Raw genomic sequence first — 25,097 nt, 5'->3', positions numbered from 1 at the left:
TATACTCGATCCGAAGTCTGGTGGGATAGAGCATAGCATAACGTAAGCCCCGATCCCGAAGACGTTTCTTGGCCCCACGAAACTCCATCCGTTGTTTCTGAACTTGTTGGGAAAAGTCCGGGTAAAAGTTCACCGTAGCATTCTCAAAGGCCACCGGGCCCTTCACCCGTGAGGCCTGCAGGATAGCGTCCCGGTCTCTATAGTGAAAAAGCTTCGCTACAATGGGTCTCGGCGGGGCTCCCGGCCGAACCTTGCCCCCTGGAACACGATGTGCGCGTTCCACCGTGAAGAACTTCGTAAGGCCGGAAGGGGCAAGATGGTTCAAGACCAGATCCTCAACCAGGAGATCCACCGAGTGGGGTTCAGGGTTCTCCGGTACACCAACCAGGCGAACATTGCAGCGACGTGCCCTATTTCAAAATCCTCCAGACGTCGGGTCATGAAGTCGTGCACCCGACGGAGATTGCCGATTTCTGTCTGGAGCTCCGAGACGTCCTTTGTGAGGCTGGACGATTTAATGTCCAACGATTGCACCCTCTCATTCGTCTTGCCGAGATCAGCAGGAATAAGATTAACCTCAATAGCCACGGTGTCAAGTTTATGGGCCAAGGCCTCGTACTGTAGGCCGGTGGATTACCTCACGCCCGAGATGGCGCCCATGATGTCCTGTAGGGAGGGCTCCGCCGACTCTTCCAAAACTCGTTCGGACGCTGTACTAGAACCAGGCAGGGCAGCTCCGGGGGACCCCTTAGAATGAGTATAGCGGTCCATGACGTTTGATTGAACCGGGGCTCCGCGCAGTGGTGCTTTCGTCTTGCGCGTCTCTCTGTCCCCTCTGCCCGCCATTTTGAAGATGCGTCACAGGACAAGCCACCAGGGCCGACGGGCCCGACACCCAAAGCACAGGATCAAAAGTACACAAAAATGAGGGGCACAACTTGGGTAGAGGTCGCCAAGCCAGCAAATAGTCCGCAGGTAAACCCAACAGCCGATCCGCCTCCAGGTCTCAGCCGCAACTCGATAGTCACACCCGTGGCCCAAGTCGGAACAGAATCGAAACCGAAACTTAGGAAGGGGGACCCACAAGGCCAGATCTCCTGCCGTTGTTGTTCAATTCCAGGACGGCTACAGAACCGCACCCCGTCCCGGGCGCACCTCGAGGGCGGAGTCCAAAAGTTCAGACCATCATATCTCAGGAATAAGAGATCCAAATCAATTTCTGAAAGGTGCCAGGCTGATCAGCCAAACGTCCTCCACACGGATTCTTGCAAGAAATCAGGATTCAGTCAGGATAAAATGCCGGGGGCGGCGAGGGTCCGGAGAGCGCTGTGCTCAAGCGGCCATCTCGGATGCCCGCCAAGCTCCTCCTCGAGCAGAATTAATAAGAGCACACATACCAGAGTCATCTTACAGCATTTCTTAAAAATGAAGCATCTTGAGGTATTATTCATCAAAACAAAAGGCATTTTCACTAGCCTTGTCACAAAGAAAGAAAACAAAAATTTAAAATATCTCCAAAAATACCTAAAATTCTAATACCCCCCTTTTTCAATTTTTTTTTTAACCTTCTAACAGCTTTTCTTCGACCTTATGTCACAAGTTAATTTTCAGCTAACACAATTTCTTTGACCTAGTGTCACCTAACATAATTTCTTCAGCCTTATGCCCAAAATTTGAAACCTAAATTCTAATAAGTAAGTATCTCAATCATTGTCACTATTGTCTTCAACTTCTTCCTGACTGCTACTGTTAACCTCAACTATAGGTGGAATTATAATATAAGTCCACTCAGGAGATTTATATTTCTGATTAGGCTTTAATGTTCTTTTTGTCTTTCTAGAGATAACTTCTATTTTCTTTCCTTCCTCAGTTTTCTTTTCAGGATCTTTCTGACTAGTTATCTCATTTATTTGTTCTTTGGATTTCTTTATCAACTTGAATTTCAACCCTCCATTTTCACTTGGCCAGTTATCACCTTTTCTTGGTAATTTCATCTTTGGTTCAGTCACATTAGATTCTGTTCTCCAAGCTATTTTCTGAATTTTCTTATTTGAGAATCTTCATCACTCTCATCAGTATCACTGTCAGAAATTTCAATTCTTGACTCAGGTTCTTCTCTACTCGGCAGTCTCACTCCGTTAGGAACATCATCTCTATAACTGGTACTTGGCAATTCGTCCTCCTTCTCTTCTTCAATTACCTTCAACTTCCCAGTTTCGGATTTCTTGTCCCTGCATTCAGAGCTTCTTTTCTGCTTTTCGATACTCTCCTGGTCTTGATTTTGAACTTAATCAGATTCTTCTGCTGTTTCTTTTTCTAGCAGTACTTCATCATTTTCAGTCTACAACTATGATTTTCAGATCTTTTTCATTCAAATTTCCATTCACAAAAGATTTTTCCAAATGTCGACCTCCCTGTCGATCTTCAGAATCTGGATTCTCTTCAGGTTCTTCTTCAGAATCTGAATCAGCTGTTGTTGTTGTTGTTGTTGCTCTCGTCATCAGAGTTTTCTGGAGTAGACACACGAAGGGTATGACCACCGTTTTATACCTCTGCACTTCACAGCATTCGTTGTCACAAGAATCACCTGTCTCGCTTTCTGCCACCTTGGTACCAGACAGTTTCTTCTTCGGTGAACTTTTGTCCTCACCCAATCACCAGGTGACAGATCATGTGCTTGCTCTTTGTCTCTTGACTGTACTTCAGTTCCCACCTGATTAGACACAGAAGTCACGACATCAGATAGCTTTCTACAATATTCTAAAATCGCACTGTCATTTATGCTTAACAGTTTTCCTACTGGTATAAATGCCTGTCTCATGACTCTGCCCATGAGAATATCATGGGGACTTAAACCTGTCGTTTTATCTGGTGTACTTCTTAGAGTCATCAAAACAAGTGGAAGAGCATCTGTCCACTTTACACCTGTAGCTAGACACATCTTAGCTATTCTGTTCTTAATGGTTCCGTTTATTTGCTCCACAACTCCAGATGCTTCTGGTCTGTATGCACAGTGTAACTTCTGCTCAATGTGTAAGGCTTCACAAATTAATTTCATGAATCTGTTCTCAAAATGACCTCCTCTATCACTCTCCACAGTCACAGGGAAACCGTACCTTGGTATAATCTCCCTTAAAAGCAACTTTGCAACAGTAATTGCATAATTGTGACGTGTGGGAAATGCCACAACCCATCTTGAAAATAAACAGACAAACACCAAAACATAGTGCAGTTTGTTGTGCTTCGGCATTTCAATGAAATCCATCTGTAACCTGGTGAATGGACCACCCTCCCGTCCTATGGCTCCCGTTCCCACAACCATCTTTCTGTTTGGGTTCATTTGTTGACAAGTTAAACACCTTTGACAAAGAGATTCTGCAATTGTTCTGAACTTAGTATTAAACCAAGTTTCCCTGAAAAGCCTTATCATCGAATCTCTTCCAATATGTCCTGGACCATGATACGTTCTGGCCATGTCAGCGATCATGCAATTTGGTAAAACTATTCTGCCATCTTTGTAAGTCCAAACTCCATTCTCAACCACTGCCTACATTCTGTTCTCATCCATGTGTTTTTCTCCTCATCATCAGCTTCATCTTGTAAATCTTTAACTTCTTGCCATATTTCAACTATTGATGTTAGCATTAATGAATTCAAACCATGTTCATTGTTTCTCTCCCGATTAAGTGCAAAATTGTTTCTTGCACAGTACTTTGCAATTTCGTCTGCGTAAGCATTTCCTTTGGTGATGAAATCATCACCTTTCTTATGTGCAGCACATTTTACGACTGCAATTTTCTCTGGCAACTGTATGCCATCAATTAATCTTTTTATCAAATTTGCATTTCTGATTGGTGAACCTGCTGATGTCAAATAGCCTCTCTGAGACCAGAGCTGTCCATAATCATGCACAACTCCATACCCATATTGGCTATCAGTTATTATGGTGATTCTCAAATGTATTGCTCTTTCACATGCACGAATTAAAGCAATCAGTTCCGTTACTTGAGCTGAACGAACTCCTTCAAGACATGATGCTTCCACAACATCTGCAACTGTGCAAACTGAGTAGGCTGCTCCCAAAAAGCCTTCCTCTGTTCTCAGACAAGAACCATCAACAAAGTAGATGTGGTCTGAAACAGGCAATGGTACATCTTTAATGTCCTGCCTTGGCTTGGTACCGTATTCCAAAACATCCAAGCATTCATGATCAACATCGTTTTCATTTCGGATTTCTGTAACAGTACCATCAGGCAACAACGTGGAAGGATTTAGATTCACACATCTTGCTATTGAAACATTATCTGATCCCAGAATGATTTTCTTATATTTAGTCAGTCTGTTACTTGTTAAGTGTTGCGTTTTGCTCCTAGTTAGAAGAATTTCAACTGAATGGGGAACATAGACTTTTACAGGAAATCCCATTATGATTCCTTTACTTTGTTCAAGGCTTACACTAGTTGCTGCAACTGCTTTTAAGCAACCTGGTAATGCTTTTGCAACTGGATCAAGGACTGCTGAGAAGTATGCAATAGGTTTTCTCAGTTTCCCACGTCTCTGTATTAACACAGAAAATGCACAACCTTCTCTTTCACTGCAATATAGCTCAAAATCTTTTTCATAGTCTGGCATGCCCAAAGCTGGAGCTTCACACAAGCTTATTTTAAGTTTTTCAAAAGCTTCCATCTCAATTTCTGTAAGGACAATTGGATCTTTTATGTCTGATTTTGTTAGTCTCTGTAATTGCTTTGCAATTACTGAAAATCCACTAATCCATTGACGACAATAACCAACCTTTCCCAGAAACATTCTGACCTGTCTTTGTGTTCTTGGAGGCTGCATTCCCTGAATCATTTTAATTCTCTCAATTGTCACTTGTCGGATTCCTTTTGCAATTCTATGACCAAGATATTTTACTTCTTGTTTACAAAACTGCAATTTTGCAGGAGACACTTTATGTCCCTCATCTGCCGGATGATTCAAAAGAGTAATCGTATCTGTAACACAGTTATCTCTTGTTTTTGCTGCAACGAGAAGGTCGTCAATGTACTGGACCAATGTTGACTTACCAGGTAGATCTAGATCTTCCAAAGATTTCTTTAACAACTCATTAAAGATAGAAGGACTCTCTGTATACCCTTGAGGAATTCGACACCATGCTAGTGTACGATTTTGGAACCGGAACGCAAAGATTTTCTGACTCTCTGGATGCAATGGAACAGTAAAGAACGTATTGCAAAGATCAATGACAGTATACCATTCTGCATCATGCGGAATCTGGTAAAGAATGACTGCTGGGTTTGGAACAACTGGACAACAAGGAACAACTATCTGGGTAACTTTTCTCAAATCCTGAACAATTCTGTACGTTCGTTTTGACTTTTTGATCCCCATAATCGGTGAGTTACAAGGACTGCTCTCAATTTCTTTTAAAACACCTTGCTTTATGAATTTTTCAATCACAGGAATGACACCATCAATTGTTTCAGCCTTCATTTTATACTGTGGAATCTTTGGAAACTCAATTCCCTGTTTTACTGTAATTTTGACTGGATCAACATGTTTCATCAGACCCATTTCATTTCCAGTTAAATCCCAAATTTCAGCTTTGACTGTCTTTTTTAATTCTTCAGGCAAATTTTCTTTATCAAATACAGGAAATAATTTTGTTTCCTCTGCTTCAACCATTAACATTGTTAATTTGTACAGGCCATCTTCCTCCATGGTTTGTAACTCAATTCCCTCCGGTGAGCAATATATTTTGCAGTTCATCTTGCATAGGATGTCTCTTCCCAGCAAGTTTACAGGACTGCTATTGCAAACCACAAATCTGTGTTTGTCTTTGAATTTGCCAATTTCTATTTTCACAGGTTCTGTTAAATCTGTTTTAATTTGCTGATTAGCTACACCAACTACTTGGATGGTATCCCCAGAGAGAGGCAGGTTTTCAATTTCCACTGATCTAACAGTAGAACGGGTAGCACCAGTGTCCACAAGAAAAGTGATTTCTACATCATTCACTTTACCATTTACATATGGACCAGACTAGTCAACCTCAAGAGTGGCTCCAACTACACACTCTATCCCCTCTCTCAGGCACCGTCATAAGAAGTCATCAGAATCACTCCCTTGGTTTCCTGTTAACAAAAATTGTTCAGATCTATTTTGCACATTAGGTCTTTGAGTTCTTATTACCTGATCACCACCGCTGAATCCTGTATTTGAATTATACCTCTGACCACCCCTGCAGTTTGGAAGAGGAGGATGTGGAATCTGACTCTGCTGATTTACTAACTGTCGCTGTAGCTGTTGTTGAAGATTCAACTCATTCAATTGTCGCTGTAGCTGTTGCTGCAGATCTACATCATTCTGCATCTGTGGATTTAATGATGCATTTTTAAAATTTCTGGGCGGGTTTTTACACTCACGCTTCCAGTGTCCAATTTTGCCGCAATTAAAACAAGGTAATTTCTGCTTTAATTCCTCTATGTTAACATTACATTTTGGCTTGTTAAAGTAATTTTTAAACTTTCCCTGACCCTGACCCTGATTCTGATTCTGATTCTGAAGAAAATTCACATTCCTATTCTCTAAGCTTGCAATTTGATGTTCTGCTACTTTCACTTGTGCCCACATTGCTTTCTCTTTTAATTTCTTCTGTTTGGCCTCTAATTCATCACTACAGTATTTCGCTTTTCTCAAAATGTCATCAACTGAGTTTGATTACCATCCGACAATATTATTCCTGATCATTTCTCCAATTTCAGGTCTAAGACCATAAACAAATCTGTAAATGAAGTGGCTCATGTCCTTTTCATTTAATTTTTCATAGCCACTGTACTGCTTGAAAACCAGTAATAGTCTTTCATAAAATGAATGAACTGATTCTTTTGGCTCTTGGTTTGTTCTGTCTATTTTTACCCAATCAACTTCTTTTGGGGGAATCTTTTGTTTTAACCAGTAAATCACTTTGTCATAGAGATCCATTACCTCTGATGCTGGAGCACCTGTTTCCTTGTCTCGAGCTGGTTCTATCTTAGGCCAACTCACAGCAATTTTACATTCTGTCCAAAGATCTGATGGGACAACAATGTCGAAGAATCCATCAAGATCAATCCACAGAACTTTCGATACTTTGATCAATCTGTCTACTTGTCGATACCATTCCACAGGCTTCTCTCTCAGCCGAGGGAAGTCATTTGTGAACAACAGAATGTCTTGTCTTGACCAAGGGACATGAACATAACCACCACCTGCAATCTCTCTCATTGGAAACTGTTTAGCTAATTCTTCTAGCCTTTCTTCTTCCTTCTTTTTGGTCCACTTCACTCTCCATTTACTCAAGTCACCCAACTTTTTAATGTACACAATCAAATCTTTTATATGCATGATTCTTCCCATTGTATTGAAATTCCCAATGTCTTTTTCAGTAAAATCTAATCTGTAATGTTTTCCCAAATTTTTCTGTTTGCTCAAATCAAAATCCAATTCTGCAGCTAATTCCTCCAACTGATTATATTTGTTCTTTGTTTTCCATTGTATGCTTTTACTGATGAACAAGAGTTCATCATCTCGATAATACTTAAACTGTCAGGACCAATTGTGCCAATTATTAATTCCTCTAAATCTGCTTTTAATTTTGCAACATCAAGTTTTGAAGTGGACTCTGTTTTCTCCGGAGATTCAGTATCTGATTCTGCACCCATTAGTGTTCTGCTTAATAAACCTTGATTAAAAGTCAAATCAGGTATCATCGTTTTTTCTCGATGTATTTCAGTTAATTCTGAGTAAAAATTTTCAGCTACTTTTTGAGTTTCTGCATTTATTTGGAATTGTTAAACCTGATTGTTTAATTTCTCCTTGCTCAAAAACAGGCTGAACAGGACCAATCGTTACTGGAACTGTCACCGCTTCCATGCCTTTAGTTAACTGACAAATTAATTCCTCTTTTGATCGTAAATAATCTGAAGTATCTGCAACTTCCTCATTTCTGCCAGCTCCCATTGAAATTCTAGGAACTTCCCTTCCCATTGGAGTTTCAGGAAAAATGTTGCTTTCATTATAAGCACTTGAATTTGTTCTAGTTTCTAACCTTTCAGGAGTTCCAAATGTTTCTGAATTATTTGGATATAATCTGGGTGATTCTTCATTTAATGGAGTTGCACTTGGTGTGGTTCCTGGAGAAACCATCGGGGTAGACCACGAACATGCTGGTTTTAATGGAGTCTGTTTTTTATTTGTCATACAGATTTCTTCTAAGACTGTATCCTCCGTTTCACTTTCTGCAACAGCATTATTTTTCTTTTGGGTATTCTTTTGACCTGGTTATTCAGTAATCATTTCTCTTATTACATAAAGACCATCGCACATGTCTGCCATTCTCCACCTACGCATTCTATCTTCATGAGTTTCATGTTTAAAATTTGATGAATTTGGAGGTCTTATCATGCCATTTGCTTCCCGCTGTAGTTGAAACATTTCATCCTCCCATTCAACTAAAGCCTCAAATTGTGTTGGTCTAGGCTTCGGCATAAGAGCTGTCATTCTTTCTCTTAAATTTCTCAAAATTCTCATGTTAAATGAACCATCTTCCGGCCAGGTTAAAACACCGTCGTCTTTAGTGTAATGCCTCCAAACATCAAACCATAGGCAAGTATGATAACCATATTCACCTTCCATATACGCTGCAGGTGTTTTATATTTATGAAGTAATTTTCCACCTCGCGTTTCAATTTTCTTATCGGGTGAAATGAAATTTTTACATCTTTGAAGCAAAGTAAGCTTTTTCTCTTCTTTCTTGTAAAAATAACTCATTTTTAAATCAAATTCGCTTAATTGAATTGATCGTAAATATATCCTGGATGTTCCGCTGAACTAGCCAATCCGTGCACGAAACACACCAACAAGCCAATCAGGTTTGAGCCACGTCACCACCTTGCTCAACCAATAGAAATGGTACTTTCCAAAAGAGCCAATCAGCTCGTCCAAGTCACACGAGCCAACCAGTGTACAAGCTGTGACGTATGTTATCCAATCACAGCGCGGACCGTGTGACGTACACAGCCGCTGCGGTTTCTCGCGTCTCACTCCCAGTGCTCACCCCACCTTCACAAAAAACGTTTCACAGCGCCATTTTAAGAATGCTTTTTCAATGTAATTCAATTAAAAATGACAAAAACAACAAACCATTTGTCTGTTTCGCTAAAATAAAGTGACAGTTTTTACAGTTATCCAAGTATTTTTTTGCGTGGAATAGACGACGCTACTCTCACAGAATATACATTCACCGATAAAGTAAACTTTTACTCTACCCTTCAAACAGATAATAACGAACTCGTTTCCCTCTGAATACACATAAAGTAGCAATTCAAAGTTTGACTCGAACGGAATTACAGAATCATTTACGCACTTTCAAACGGAAAATTTCTTTAACCACATATATATGAAATCCTGGCAGGACTTTAACCAGCCACAGAAAACCTGAATCACCAGCAAAATAAACTACGTTACTTTACCCTTCACTCAAGCTTGAATATATTCTATAACTCTTTTCGCAGTGAGTTTTAGAACGGGCTCTCTGTCCCTATACTCAAAGCTACGATTTCATAGACAATCCTCGCTATACATGCATTTTATCTAGCACACTTATATCCCTAACGCGTGTTGTACGGCCACAACACTTGTGATATACATTAATACCACTATTCTGAAACAGATCAAATGCACTGTGCAACTTCACTCATGTCACACCACTCTGTACCGGTACAACTAGGATTTTTCACACTGAAGGAAAAAACCCTTTCGACTACATGTAACAAGCGAACAAAACTCAACATATGTTAGACATTGATCCTATGTAACTACCATGTAGCATGTTGGTTACCATAGCAACCGTATCTCTGCTACCAGATAAATTGATCCAGCGGCCCTATAGAAAATATGCCATAAGCTACACTACCCAACTCCACAATACTCACCATTAATCATAAATCACTCACAAGGCCCATAAACTAACATGACATATTTAGAGCAACTGAATCATGTGACCTAAATAACCTATTCACAAAATATATACATTTATATACAACTGCAGTAAAATTTATTCATCACACTTTAACAAAACCCTACAATTAATTAAGCCACTGTGGCGAAAAGATCTGCTAATGGTAACCTAAACTCATGAAATAACAAGACCAGCTTGTTTTTCAAAGAAATTATTTATTAACTATTTATTTAAGGAAAGTGCATTAGAATCTTTTATTTAAGCATCATTGAAGTTTTTAGTAAGAAGGTAATGACAGTTTCAAGTATAAATCAAAAGGCATAATTCAAATGGAAATAACAGTTTGACATTTTCTAAACCCTAAGTCCCTAGCTACACTTGCTCCATTAAGAATAAGGGAAAAAGTCTTTTTGGGCCCTAAAAGGATTTCTTACGTGCTCCAAGAGAAGTCCGACAGCACGACACTCCCATCTAAAGAACAGCAAGCAGCAGCTTCCCTTCCTAACAGGGGAAGGGTTTTTATACCTTTCTAACTAACTAATCTAAGAAAAATTATATTCTTTTTGCTCGATCTGAGTTCCAATTGGCTGTCAAATGACAGGCCATAATGTCATCGCATTTTTCAGAACCCCAGTTCCGTCTCTTTCTTAGAGTCCATTGTCCTTTACTTTCGAGTCATGAAGCTTCCTCTAGTTTGCAACATTTATTAAAATTGTTCACGACTTCCTTAGCTTGTCACACTTCTCTGCCGGTTCCTGGCCTTGGCCACGCTGAGTAAAAGAACAGTCAGCTCATCATATTTACTTTTCTTCATGTAAAAAAACTTGGCAGAGAATCTTTTCACGCTGGACTCTTATTTCTCCGAGCAGAACTTTTGCCAACTGCAAATGCACTAGGCCCCAAACCACTTACACGTTAACTAGTGTATAAACAAACACAAAAGAATAATTAATGCAAGAAATAAAGTTCGCTCTGTTACCCACCCACCTTTGCTAATTATTAACCCATTAATCTAAGTTACCTAGCTGAAGCAGATCAAAGCAACAAACAGATTCGTACTACATTTAGGACAGAAAAACATAAACATGAGCACTTGGAAAATAAGCACATGTCATTAATAAAACAGCCGCATATAGTTTTGACATGACAATAGACATAGATTAATTTATTATTTTCACACACATGCAAAATGCAACATAATGCACATTTATGAGCACACATATTAGTTTCCCGCGTGTTTATGAAAATGTGACTTTTATTCTAGGTTGGTTAGTTTTCACACAACGCATATGCAACATAATTAATAATATTAAATTAACTATGGAAGTGTAACTTCACGAGCTGAAATGAATACATTTCTGAATCTCGCTCCATCACTCACACGCTCGTGTCAAAGCTATTAGCTCAGCTGCTTGAGCTGACTTCTGAGGTATGTGAGCTGTTTCCACTACTGTCTGAAGTGTCGAAATTGCATATGCAGCTGAGGTCGTGCCATCTGGTAACTTCAAACAGGACCCATCAACCCACAATTCCTCATCTACATCTGGAAGGGGCGTATCTTGCAAATCAATGCGACCCTTTGTCTGTTCCTCAGTAAGGAATATACAATCGTGAGGCTCCTTTGACTGAGACTGAGTCGCAGGATATGGCAACAAAGTGGCTGTGTTCAGTGTCGTGCATCTCTTCAAGGTAATATGAGGTGCTAACAGTTTCAATTCATATCCTGTCAGGCGAGCACTAGTTAAGTGTTGTGTCTTAGTCTGATTCAAAAGGGCATCTACTGCATGGGGTACTAGCGCCAACAGTTTGTGTGACAAAACTATCCCTTCACTCTGACGTATGGACACAGCTGTTGCTGCAACTGAACGAAAACACCCAGGCAATGCACGAGCAACAGGATCAAGGACAGCTGAAAAATATGCACAGGGACGCTGCTTGTCACCATGTGTTTGTACTAGAACTGACAATGTACGTCCATCTTTTTCGTGTACATAGAGTGTAAAAGGCTTCGTGTAATCTGGAGTGCCTAACACTGGTGCAGAACAAAGAGCTTGACTTAACTGTCGAAAAGCATTCTCACATTCATCTGTCCATGGAAGGGGCATTGGAGTATCTTTCGTCAAAAGCACTAGCAAGGGTTTGACAATGTGAGAAACCCTAATATCCATTGCCTACAAAACAAGGTCAGACCAATGAATGCATGGACATCTTTCTGAGTGGAAGGTACTGGTGTGTCTAAAATTGCTTGAATGCGATCTGGTGTCAATGCACGGCCCTCCTTAGACAGAAGGTGACCTAAGTAGGTTACCTCTGTTCTACAATATTGCAATTTCTTTCGTGACACTTTATGATGGTGTGCAGAAAGAAAAGAAAGCAAAGACAAAGTACACCCTTCACATAGTTCAGGCGTATCGGCTGCCAACAAGATGTCATTAACATATTGAATGAGAGCGACCCCTTTAGGTAAGACGAAAGAATCAGGTTGGCTTTTCAGTGCTTGGTTATAGATACTAGGACTCTTGGTGTACCCTTGAGGAATTCTACAAAATCTGTAGGATCGATTATTTAAAGTGAAACAAAACAAATATCTGCTATCAGGATGAATAGGGATTGAGAAGAAGGCATTCTTCAAATCAATCACGCTAAATGTAGTCCCTGTCGGGGGGACCAAAGTAAGTAGTGTCATTATGTCAGAAACCACTGGGTATTGTGGTACTACAATCTTGTTGACTTCTCGCAAATCAATAATAAATCTGTAAATCCTAGTATCAGTAACCTTTTTTCAAAATGGGCAGAATAGGACTGTTACAAACATTGTAAGGGACTTCCTCCACAACCCCCACTTTAATCAAATCATGGACAATACGAATGAGTGCTTCTTCACCTTTCTGAGAAATTTTATATTGAGGCAATTGTGGCAATGAAGCGCCCTCCTTGACACTAATATGCACTGGTGGAATAACCATTTATCCTACATCAGTGTCTGAAGTAGCCCACAAAGCACTAGGGAGTGAAGCTAATGCAGTATCTTCTTTAACCAAACAAGATCTCTCAGTCATGGGGTAGTTGTCATTCAAAATAACACGCACTCCTTCAGGAGAACATCGTATCGTAGCCCTGAAATACTTGAGCATATCAAGACCCTCAATATTGTCTGGTGTGTTCGGAGAGGGCAAACATTGACATTGAGCAGGTAACTTATCAACATGGAATGCAAGTGGTTGTGACAGTGGCTAAGGGAAGGCGTTCCATCGAACACTATCGATGTAATCGTTGAGCCAGACATGGGAGCACTTGGAACCAATTGTTAAGATAAGGCGCTACGAGTAGCTCCTGTATCAACCGGAAAACTGATCAGTAGAACCCAAAACATGTGCTGTAACATAGGGACCCCTCTGATCTACTGGAACTTCAACTGATTCCTTATCCCATCCTAGGCAATCCTATGCATAAGCAGAATCTTGATAATCAGACGGCTCATAGTCAGACATTTGATACTGGTTCCTTCTATCAAAAGTGTTAAACCCATCCTGCCCACGTGTATTAGCATCAAACGTAGCACGATCATTCGTGCTTCCTCTAGGCCCTAGATATCCTGAACAACTTATCATTTGTCCCTGACCACGTGGACACTGCTGAGCACGCAGCACTGGACAATCAGAAATCCAATGTCCAAATTTCTTGCAGTACGCACACTGGTCAACAGACAAATTCGAACGAGTATTGGAAGGAAAGGACGAACCATAAGATCCACGTCCACCTCTATCATTACCTCTAGAAGGCGGACCATAAGCCAGAGCCAACATAACCTTCGTTTTTAACTCTTTAGTCTTTTTATCCTCATTACCCTTAGCTTCTAATTCCTGGCGTTCATAATACTGAGCTATAGTCAAAAGAGAAACCGGAGAAGCGGTAGTCCATGAACTCTCACTGGCCTTTAGGCGGCTAGCTATTCCTGGCAACAAATTGGCAACATATTTATCGACAAACAGAGTCTGCCCGTGTCTCCTGTTAATGACTGGCTACTAAAATCGTGGAATGCCTCCTCAAAGCGTGTAAAGAAATCTGAAACTGATTCATCTGCCTTTTGCTTACATGATGCTAACACAGTCCAATCTATCTTTTTAGGGGGAATATTCTTCTTTAACTTAACTAATATAACTGTAGGGAGATCTAAAATCAATTTACACGGTTTCTGGTCAGGCTCCCGCTTTACATCCATTTGTTCTAACTCTTTCCATAATGCCCCAAAAGTTGCACGATCATCAACTTTACGCACAGTTCTCCACATGTCAGGCGGCAATATCAATCCGAAAAACAAATCAATATCAGGCAAAGTCATGGTACAAGAGCTAATAGCACCCTCAACATCATCATAAAAAGCGGCTGGATTTTTGGGCGGATCAGGCAATGCATTTTTAAGGGCCATAACATCCGCTCTATTCCAAGGAGTATAGACCCAATTATAAATAAAGTGACCCTGGCAGAACTTTTATCATCATCTGTTCCCTCGCCTCTAGGAGGAACATACAAAGGCGCGGCTTCCCGCATAGTTTTTGCATGAACTATCATAGTCTTATCTGTTCCGAAGATAGAAGCTTGTGCCACGCCGGTCTGAGATGTTTGTGCAGCTGCGTCTGCTGCCTTTTTCTCCTCTCGCAAACGGACTGCCTCAATACGTAATTTAACCAAACGCCTGATAGAGTCAGCCACCTGAGAAAAGAGAAAAATACCATCACGCATTTGCTTACAATCATTTGCTATATCAACAGGCTCCAACATTCCTCAGAATGTTTCCTAAACCGTTCAACTATTTCTGCGGCAAACACCTCTGTAAAATATACTTGCTCCCTTTCCTGCCAATTCTTCATATCATCTAAAAGTTCAGAGGCAGAAGCAGTATTACGGGCAGCTTTGCAAGCAGCAGATATAAGCTCAGCAGAACACGCAGTGGGCAACATAGAACGAGTTCCTCGTGCTTTATCCTGATCTGTGACAGATTCCTCATCAGACTTATGAGGAGTGGAAGGGAAAATATACGGAGGTGGAGAACGATCTAATATCAAAAAATCATCTTACGGTTTATGAAGGATAGGATAAAGGGGTTGCCTAACAGCGTACTGGCAAGTTACCTGTAAATGGCGCTCCCTATCCTCTCTCTCTTTTAGTTCTTTTGTTTCCTTGTTTTTTAACTCTAATGCTTTCGCATAAATGTTCTTTCGCTGTTTATTTGCAATCAAGGCTTGCTCACACTTCATTCGTTCACACACTTCTTTCCCCCACATTCGCACACAGTCAAACATATCTTGCCTAGTCTTTCGCTTAAACATACATTGTTCCACATACTGATTCTTTCGCAAATCAAATGACCCATGCATAGGACAACGCAACTCAGGATCCTTACTAGTATATTTATTCCATAACGTGCTGTACATTATAGAAGAAATACCAAACTTAATATACATAACCCTATTAGGCGTCCCCTCCGGGGGGGCGGTTGTTCTTCATCAAGTCTCAAACTGGTACCACTACAAAAGCAACACATCCTACGTAGTGTGCTAGAAACAGGAATGCCAAAAATAGTGCAGAATATGCAGTATTATAACCAAAGTAGCACTTAAGGTACCTTTAGTACGATGTGCCGTTCAAATCAATTCAAATAGAGAAAATTCTCCTCATTACCTGCCTATATACATTGCAATTCATATATTAATCCCATACAAATCCAAGTTGGCCAATATAAATTCCAAAATACCAAAGCCGCAGTAAGCGTTACTAAACTACCTTACCAATCACAGGCATCAAAACCAACAGCAAGTGCTGCATAATGACTCTTACCAATCACTTGGTGTCCAGGTTCCAACTGCCAAGTTCTCAAAATCGACCAAATGGTCACTGCACGGCGAATCAATAGAAGAGATCTCAGTCGAGGACCGGCACCACCGGGATGGTCAGATCAAAAAGAGAGGAAAAACGCTGTGGTTTGCCAAGACGTGGGTCTTCTCGGGCAATGATCGTCCGCCACGAGATTCCAATACTTCGTCGCGACCACTCCTTCGGGTATCCGAGTCGCCGATGAGACCCGCGTTGGAGCGCCAATTTTAGTAGTGGGCCTCAGCTAGGCCTACCAGTGCTAGGGGTTCTCCCTACTTTGCACAGAATAGAAGTTGGCACAGAAGCTGGAATAGAAAATACAGAGTTTATTAAACCTCATGAGGTGGAACTACATTCACACAGCACCCTTCAGTAATGTATGAAGTAGCACACTGAATAGAAGGAGCTTGGTCCTTTTATACCCACACAGGGGCTCAAAAGAAGGCGGTACAAGTACAAGAAGAAGGTTTTAGGTACATATAAGGTCATACAGAAAATGCACAGTCAACAAGTGGGAGGAGCTAACAGTTGCTAATACTGGTGAACACATCCTGACAGTTACAGACTAACAGCAGCTGCATGAAAAGTTGCAAGCTCACTTGAGCATGTGCGAAGCAGAAGAAACTAAATATATCCTGTCTCTAGGCAGATTCCAAGAGCAGACAACAGCAAGGTAGGACAGAGCACATGGCAAACAAGATGGCTGCCAGAAATACAAAATGGATTCCACAAAACGGACAAGGTAGCCTCTAAATACAGGATGGCTTCTGCTAATGCTAACCTGATCACTGCCAAATTACAACGTGGGTCAAGCGTGTGACCGGTGGGGTGGGTGGATGTTGTGACGAGTTGTTTGAGTCCGAGGTTGGCTAGGTTGTCGATCAGTGTGGTGGAGTTGGTGTCGTTGTTGTTCTCGAGGTGAAAGTTCAGGTCCCAGAGGAAGATGTAGTACGTGGAGGTGAGGGCGTGTGTGCTGACGAAGTCGGCGATGGAGTCGCTGAACTTTGGTCGGGGCCCGGGGGTCTGTAGATGAGGGTTCCTCTGATGGGTGGTGTTGGGGTTGTTGTGGATCTGGAAGTGCAGATGTTCTGCGGTGCTGAGGGTATCGTCGGTGTTGGTCGAGACTCGGAGAGTGTTCCTGTGGACGATGGCGATTCCTCCTGCTGCTCCATTGGTGCGATCCCTGCGGGTGATCTTGTAGCCTTCCGGGACGGCTATGGCTATGTCGGGTGCCGAGGCGGGGTTCAGCCAGTTCTCTGTCAGGAAGGCGACGTCTGGGGAGGTTGAATTGAGTAGGTCCCAGAGTTCAACGACGTGCTTGCGGGTGGAGCAGGTGTTGAGAAGGATGCATCTGAGGTGGTTGGGTTCTTTCCTGGTCGGCAGCATGGTGGAGCGGATGCTTGCGAAGCTGCAGTTCCGTCAGGTGAAAGCTCCATGGGTGCGCTTCGGGGTGTCCAGGAAGCAGGTGTGTGATTGTCTGATGTTGAGTGCGTGGAGGGTTCTGGTATCGTATCGGTGTCGGGTGTTGTGGTGTTCGTGGGGTTCCAGGGGTCCTGGCGCTGAGCGAGGTCCTGGCACTGGGCGAGGTCCAGGCACGGAAGGGCGCAGACAGGCTTGCCTTAAGCGCGCCTTTGGCTTGCAAGCGGCACGCCCGCTGTGTGGCTTCCATATGAGGGGATGTGGGAGGAGCTGGATGGCGAGGCAGCGAATGGGATTGCAGGGGCGGGTCTGCAGGGACTCAGTGGCGGGAAAAACAGACGGGCCATGGGAAAACTGGGCACAGGAAGGAAAAACAAGTTTAGGCAAGAAAACAAGTACAGGCACAGAGGAATAAAAACAAGTCTGGGCAAGAAAGCAAGTTAGGCACAGGAGAATAAAAACAAGTCTGGGCAAGAAAGCAAGTACAGGCACATGGGAATAAAAACAAGTCTGGTCAAGAAAGCAAGTACAGGCACGGGGAATAAAAACAAGTCTGGGCAAGAAAGCAAGTTAGGCACAGGGGAAAAAATGAAAGATAAGGCAAAAACAATGCAGGCAGAGCCGTGAAGCAGCGTGGGGAGCGAACTGCCTGGAAGCAGGATCAGACGTTCTTTAAACCAAGCCTTCATGATTTTTATCGGGACGTTAGAAAAAATGAAATATGAACAAGGGTAAAATTAACATTGTAATAAGAGCCAGCCTGCCTACTAATGTAAGGGGAAGTAATTCTCATTTATCCAATAGTTCTTAATGTTCTTCATCACTGTTGGAACACCCTCAAGCTACTGATCTCCTCTAAAATAGAGAATTCCCTAAGTTCATGTTTAGCTTTAACCAACTGCGTGTCTTATAACACTTGTGTTCTCTGGGAGCATGTCCTCTTCTGCAGAGCCACATCGACTGTGGATTGAAGCTCAGCTATACGCGTTGCCCGTTTTTTAAGCTTGTAATGCCATAATTGCAACCATCTGACCCGGATAGATGCTCTAAAAGACCCCAGAGTTAAAAGATTGAAGCTGTACCTTTATTCAGCTAAAAAAAATCGGCCAAGACGCTTTCAAGCATATCGCCATACGCGATGTTTTGTCTCGAAAGGCTGGTGGACCTGCTGGATCTATTTACCCTGCACTTAACAGTCAAACTCCTGACGACCTACCTAGAATAGCAGACAAATGGCAAGCAAAGCTGGAGGTCCCACACAGTATATTTTACAGCGCGCTGAAGCTAGCTCAGAGCGATTTGCTGTTGGCCAAATTACAGGTGCAATACTTTTAAACCATATTCTTTTTATATATTACTCCTTGCAGAGTCGCCAAATGGGGAATAGGCAATGGGACGCAGTGTCCTAGGTGTTCGGAGTTTGGTGTAGACGAAGTACACATGTTTGCCACCTGCCCGAAACTTACTCCGCTTCTTGTTAAGATACAGGACTTCCTTGGGACGATCATTTCCTAGGTCATAGAACTGACCCCTACGACTATCTTACTTACAAGATGATGTCAGCAGAAAGAAGGGTGGGGCACTCATATTTGTGGCAATGACAGTGTGGAGGATCTGCATTGCCTCAGCATGGGTAGACGCAGATCCTCCTTGTTTCTCCCAATGGCTGGCTAGATTAGTTGCGACCTATCACCTTGAGAAGGCTGTTTACGCAAAAAAGGGCCGTACAGGGCAAAGGAAGGGACTAGACATCTGGGAACCCCTAACTTTCTGGTTGGTTCAGACTGGCCCACAGGGCTGACTAGTCAATGTGGCAATATAATGGCCTTCTTCCCTAAGCAGTGCATGCTAAAATCATGATAGCTTAAGTTTTTGCCATATTTTTTCCTTGTCTCCTTTGGTTTTATGCAATTTTTTTTTCTCTTGTCTATTGATTGTATATTTTGCTTTGTTACTTTCTCCTATGTCCTTGATTCATATTGTTGTACAAGGGGGGTTGGGGGTCCTGGAGGGTTTTTGACATTGTCTTACCTCTGTAATAACACTTTGGAAAATAAATAATAAAATTAAAAAATAAAAAATTAAAAATCGGCAAATACATTTTTCATCCTAAATACTCATTCTCAATTAGCAACGAGGCTATGATTCATCTGCCACCTGGACCTCTCCTGTCTCCTTACCTCCCGTTCAATTTAAATGCTAACCAGAGAGTGGTCTGAAAATGAATTGGCCCAAATTTTGGAGTCTACACATTTCCGGGAGTGTGAAATGAGAAGAAAGTCCATACAAGAAGCTGATTGAGAATGGCGTGAAAATCAGGAATATTGTGAGATTCCCAAATGGTCTCTGCCCCAAGGATCAATCAGTTGGTAATCCTGCTTCATCGCATCTAATACTATTTCGGTATTTGGCTTCAACAGTTTTTTCATTTTATTTGATCTATCCCAATCTAAATGAACCCCCCCTCAAAAAGAATATTTGGTCCTGCAGCTCCCATAGAGTTTGAGCCATCCGATACTGGGGCGTAGTAATTAGCCAAATTCAGAGAGTTACCATATAGTGCGCTGACTGAAAGCCAGAGCATTCTACCATTAGGGTCCCTACGGACTTGAGTAACCAACCTATCCACCCCTTTACTCAAATAAATTGCTACCCCCTGACCGCCAACCCTGCCAAAGCAAAATCAGTCCCAAAATAATGTTTAGGAATAAAACTCTTCAGGATTTGTTTTAAAGGCGAGTCTTCTGAAGGAATAAGACTTGTGGGGAAAAAGAAGTTAGGCATCTGATCAACCCCCTATAATCATGCTTATTGGATATTCTGTTAATATTACACACTAAAATTCTGACTTTAAGACCCATTACCCTGATAGTATACTCTGCCTTGAGCCCTCCCTCTCAAATAAAACCCCAATGATTCATAAACTAGTATGATTCTGTTCTTTTTTTACTAATCATGCACACCACCACCCAAACCAACCTACACCCCTTTCACCCCGTAACTCACCGAAACCCCGAACCCACGCAAGAGAGGAATGGCCCTCAGTACCCCTCTCACATTGGTGGTCACCCTCCCTGGGTGCCATGCTAATGGAACTCCTGTGGATACACAAAGCCCACTCCACCGCCGCCAATGCAGTGTTATACCAATCAATTCCACTTTCATTTATACACATTCCTAACTCGACAGTCAGCCAAAAATAGCACCTTTAAAGCAATTCTATTGGAAATACATTACACATCTGTTCCACTTAAACCATATTCTGGATTAGCCACTCAGTTAGAAATCTTCTGCAAACACTCTTGAGCGCAATCAAATACGTAAACATATGAAACTGCCGATACCATTAATTTTGATTATTGAGAAATTGATGCCTGGGCTCCCTGCCTTTAAACAAATACTTAGCAATCAAATGAGAAAGGATCACTTGGCCTGCTTTAACTTGGGTTTGCAGGTAGCGTACTTCCGCCCCAATAAAAAACCCTCATGCACGTGTCTGTTGTTAAGCGAAAGCGGTATATCTTGATTCTCCGCCCCTTTAGACGTGTGAGTGCATAATCATTGGGTTGGTGGTTATGCAGCCCCCACCAGGAGGAAATCCCTTTGGTTACAGCAGTAGTGATTAGTGATAGGGAAGTGCTGTGCTGTGAAATAGTAATACAACATGTTGACGAAATCTTTAAGGCGGTGAGCTGCCGCTGCCGACATATCCGAAAAAAGTCGACAGTGAGGTATTTCATTAGTTGAGAACATTTTCTTTTCCATAGCTTTGGCCAACACTTGCTCTTTTACCAGATAATCTGTAAAGTTTACCCATATTGTGCGGGGCAATTTTGAGTTCAGGAATGGCTGCGCCAGGACCCTATGTGCTCGTGTAAATGTCAAATCCGCGGGATGCTCCGGCAAGACATGCCTCGTGATGAATGGGTCTACACACAGTAAGACTGTCCTGCAGGCCTTTACATCCCTCTGGAACATCCGCCAGGGGTAAACTTGAGGGACATGAGTGATTTTCCAGATCTTTGATTTTATTTTCTAAAGAAAATGTTTGCTTCCTTACTTCCTGTATTGCGTTAACCTGATCTTCAAGTTGCGAAATTCTTGACTCTTGACCGCAAAATCGAATTCTTCTATTCATCCCTGTCTTTCAATCCACTTTTATGCCTCATCCTTAACTCTGCCACTCTCCCCATCTCCCTATGTTGCTCTTGCTTCCCCTTTCCTCTGAGTCTCCCTGCTTTCAGCTTTCACCCTCTGCCTACTCACTTTTCCCCATCACTCTTTTCATCACTGTTCCCTCCCTATCACTCTATCTCCATGCTTCCTCTACTGCCCTCGCTCTCTCACTTTTGAGGTAGCTGATAAACTCAAGGTTTGACATACACATTTGGTAAACTTTTACACTTAGCATGCACACAAACCATACAGCGCACATGTACACATAGCACACATGACAAGGCAAAGCCAAAAGGTCTGCCTTATAACTGAAAAACAATGCTAGACATGTTAGCTCTGTACGTATCTATATATCTGTGGTATTTCTGTAGCGCAAACCTAGACAAAAGCTAGTGGAGCACTGTACAGGAACAAAGATCAGAATAAAGTCAAAAGCAAAAGAAAAAGTAGCTTCTTTGTGATGTGGAGTCTTCAACTCTTTCCTAAATTGGAGCAGCATTTTGGGTGGTCCTAATGTATACAGGGATGTCCTTCTAGTCACGGGGGGGCAGATTTACAAGCCCCTTGCGCCTCTTTTACGCTGCCGTTGTGTCACTTTTGTGACGCAGCAGCAGCGCAAAAGATGCGCCATGGTGCAGGGAAGTTACAACGTGATGCATCTGGGAGATGCGTCACGTTGTAAAGCCCTGCGCCATAAGGAGGCTTTCCGGCGCAGGGGGGCGTTCCTGCGCAGGAACGTCTCCTAAAAGTGGCTTAGTGAAATCTATAAGATTCACTCGGCTCACAATTACTGGCGCATCCCTACTAATTTGCAGGGATGCGCCAGTAATGGTAAATTTGCCCCTGGATGTATAGATGAAAAAGTCCCTTCTGCAGTCTGACGGGGTCCCCGCTGCAGGTGTGCTGAGAACCACCTGCAAGATAATCAGGGGTACTATTTATGAAAGCTTTGTAAATGAAGCAGCTGGTTTTGAACAGTATCTCACCCTGGGGCACTCCAGAGGTGATAGGAATCTTTTGGGACCTGGTGGTGTTGATGTGAATAAACTAGTGTTGGTTTGAAAGGTAGGAGGAGAACCAGTGAAGGACAGTGCTGGTTTGTTGGACAAAAATATATCAGGAGTGATGGAGGCTAATTCATGGACCAGTTGAGAAATGCATGCCACTTAAAGTGCTACACTGTTATAGCCAAGGCCACTGGAATTATGCAACAAAGAGTTGCCTCATTTGCCCAATTATTCATCACCTGCTAGACAGAATTATTTTTGTTTCTATTTCAAATGGATCAAAGGTTACCAAAATGTGGCACTACATTTTGCTATGTGGTGGAATGCCTTTTCTGTTGAATATTGCTATATTTGAGTGTTAAGTTCATATTAATGAGGTGAAACCTTTGCTCATGCTGTGGTAACATTTGCAAAAATAGAAAATAATGAAATAATACTATCGCAAACTAAGCAGCATTGTGAAGCATTATTTACCTTTTCTTGACACATATTACATTCATCTCTTATGCATTTTTTTTCTAATTGCCGCAAAACTCCAGTGGTGCTGGTTACAGCTGAGGTTTGATGATTACCTGTGAGCATTTATGTAGTATGTCTTCACAGAGTTGAGAAGGATTTTTAGAAAACCAAAACGCACAATGTCCTCTATAATTGTGATCAGTTCTTGAATAATGTGGTGTCCTTGCATTTGATACAATGACATGAAGGCTCATCACGAGTAATGTATTTTGATGATAATGTCTCCCAACAGGACTTTTTGTGAAAGTGGATACAACTCTATTCTCCAGCATTGACCATTCTTCCAGGAGAAGTGAAAAATTGTGTCTTTGTCAAAACTGACCTGGCTCCCACAGGCAGCGTTGGTGTTCTGACCTATGACTGTGGGAACTTTTCACTGGCTGTAATGTTCTCCAACCCATTTGATTTCAACATCTACAAGGTGTGGTACGGGCTCCACATCGCAGAAGACGCCAAACAACATCAAGATTTGGAGACGCTCTATCATCACATGTACTACAAAATGGCCCCCGGCAGGTTTTTTGAAAAGGCGGAAGTGTCAAAAACCACTGGAAGCATTCAGCTCCAGCATGAAGGGTACTGCGTCACAGCCACAATGTCGTACGACTGCAAGGCCATCCTGAAACTAAAGATTGAAGACAAGTGAGTCCAAGACAAGAAGGAAAATGGTGGCCTCCAAGAAAGAGAGCAGCCCACATCTGGGGAATCCTTGCCATAGTTGTCTGTGAATTGTCAAATAAAATGGATACCTAACTCAATGCGGTCTCCGAGTGGCTGTCTGTTTCATTCTCTATGTGAGAGGAAGAGAGTTATTATCTTCACTCTCGACCTCTGGGGCTTCATTTATGAGAAATGGCGCATCGCTGCGTGAAAGCAGCGATGCGTCACTTCTCAGTGCGCACTCCTTGCGACATTCCTGATGCGTCATATTTAATGTATGGCGCATCATGTCGCAAGGAGTTACAGATACGTCAGTATTTCTGATGTATCTGTACGGCGCAAAAGTGACGCATTGCTGGAGTATGTCACAATAGTGACGCAACTCCAGCAATGCGTCCTTTCACATGGGGCAAGCCCCATGTGAAAGGGCCTGCGTCAGTCTTACACCTGCTGTGAGGCAGGCGCAAGATTTTGACGCAACGGCGTCCTAAAAGTGACGCAGTGAAATCTCATAGATTTCACTGCGTCACTTCTACGACCCTTCGTTTGCGTCAATACGCGCCCCTTGCATACATTATACCTGGCGCAGGTATAATGTGGCGCAGGGGTTTACAAAGTGACGCATCTACCTAGATGCGTCACTTTGTAAATATGGCGCAACAAGATGCATTTTTTACGCCACTGGTGAGTCACAAAAAGTGACGCACCGGCGGCGTAAAAGTGACGCACAGCCTCATAAATGAGGCCCCTGGCATTTTCTGCCAGAGATTTTGATGGATGACATTTCCTTAACATCCATTTACACAGAAATTGACTGCTGAGAGTGGGAGGGATGGGCGGCAGAGAGAGAAGGAGGGTAATCAGAGATGACGTAGGCAGATCAGATCATGATCAGAAATGTCCCAACAGAGGCTAAAGTGTTAGAAGAACTTTTCTATAGATTGTCTGATGGCTTCAGTAAACTGACATGAACGCTTCTTCTGCAAAGAAAGAGTTAGGGGAAAACAAAGAGAACAACTTTGATTCAGAATTCAAAAGCCTTAGGCATATTTACAATGAAGTGATGGTGTGTGGCGTTAGCCATCCTGGCTTAATGCCGCACTCCACCACTTCAGAAATGCAAGGGCTGCACCATATTTACAACAATACGGTTCAGCCCTGCGTTTCCCACTGCGCTGGCACTAAACTCAGCAGGATAGCCCCAACGCAGGCACCCTTGAACCATAGTGCAAGGGTGTCTACTCTATGGGGAAGATTGTTTATGAGCAGGAAGGATTCCTTTCCTGCCCATAAACAATCTTTAAATGACGTTTTGTAACTTGTATGTGTAATGCTTAATGCAGCACACATGGAAATTGCAAAATGTCTTTTCTTTTTTTTTGATTGGTTATGTGCAGGATGGGCCAACTTTTTACCCCATCCTTGTAAATAGGTGGCAG

The 25,097-nt window shown here is 42.3% G+C and overlaps 1 pseudogene; it reads left to right on the top strand.

Annotated features, from left to right (window-relative positions):
* The window catches only part of LOC144767793 (cytolysin tenebrosin-B-like), a 96,571-nt pseudogene extending 72,927 nt beyond the window's left edge, over positions 1-23,644 (top strand).
* The last annotated feature ends 1,453 nt before the right edge of the window (positions 23,645-25,097 follow it).

The sequence above is a fragment of the Lissotriton helveticus genome, chromosome 7 (genome assembly GCF_964261635.1).
Source record: "Lissotriton helveticus chromosome 7, aLisHel1.1, whole genome shotgun sequence".
In the NCBI taxonomy this organism is placed as follows: domain Eukaryota; kingdom Metazoa; phylum Chordata; class Amphibia; order Caudata; family Salamandridae; genus Lissotriton; species Lissotriton helveticus.
The sequence above is the reverse complement of the archived record's forward strand: the minus strand, read 5'-3'. Positions and strand labels throughout refer to the sequence as shown.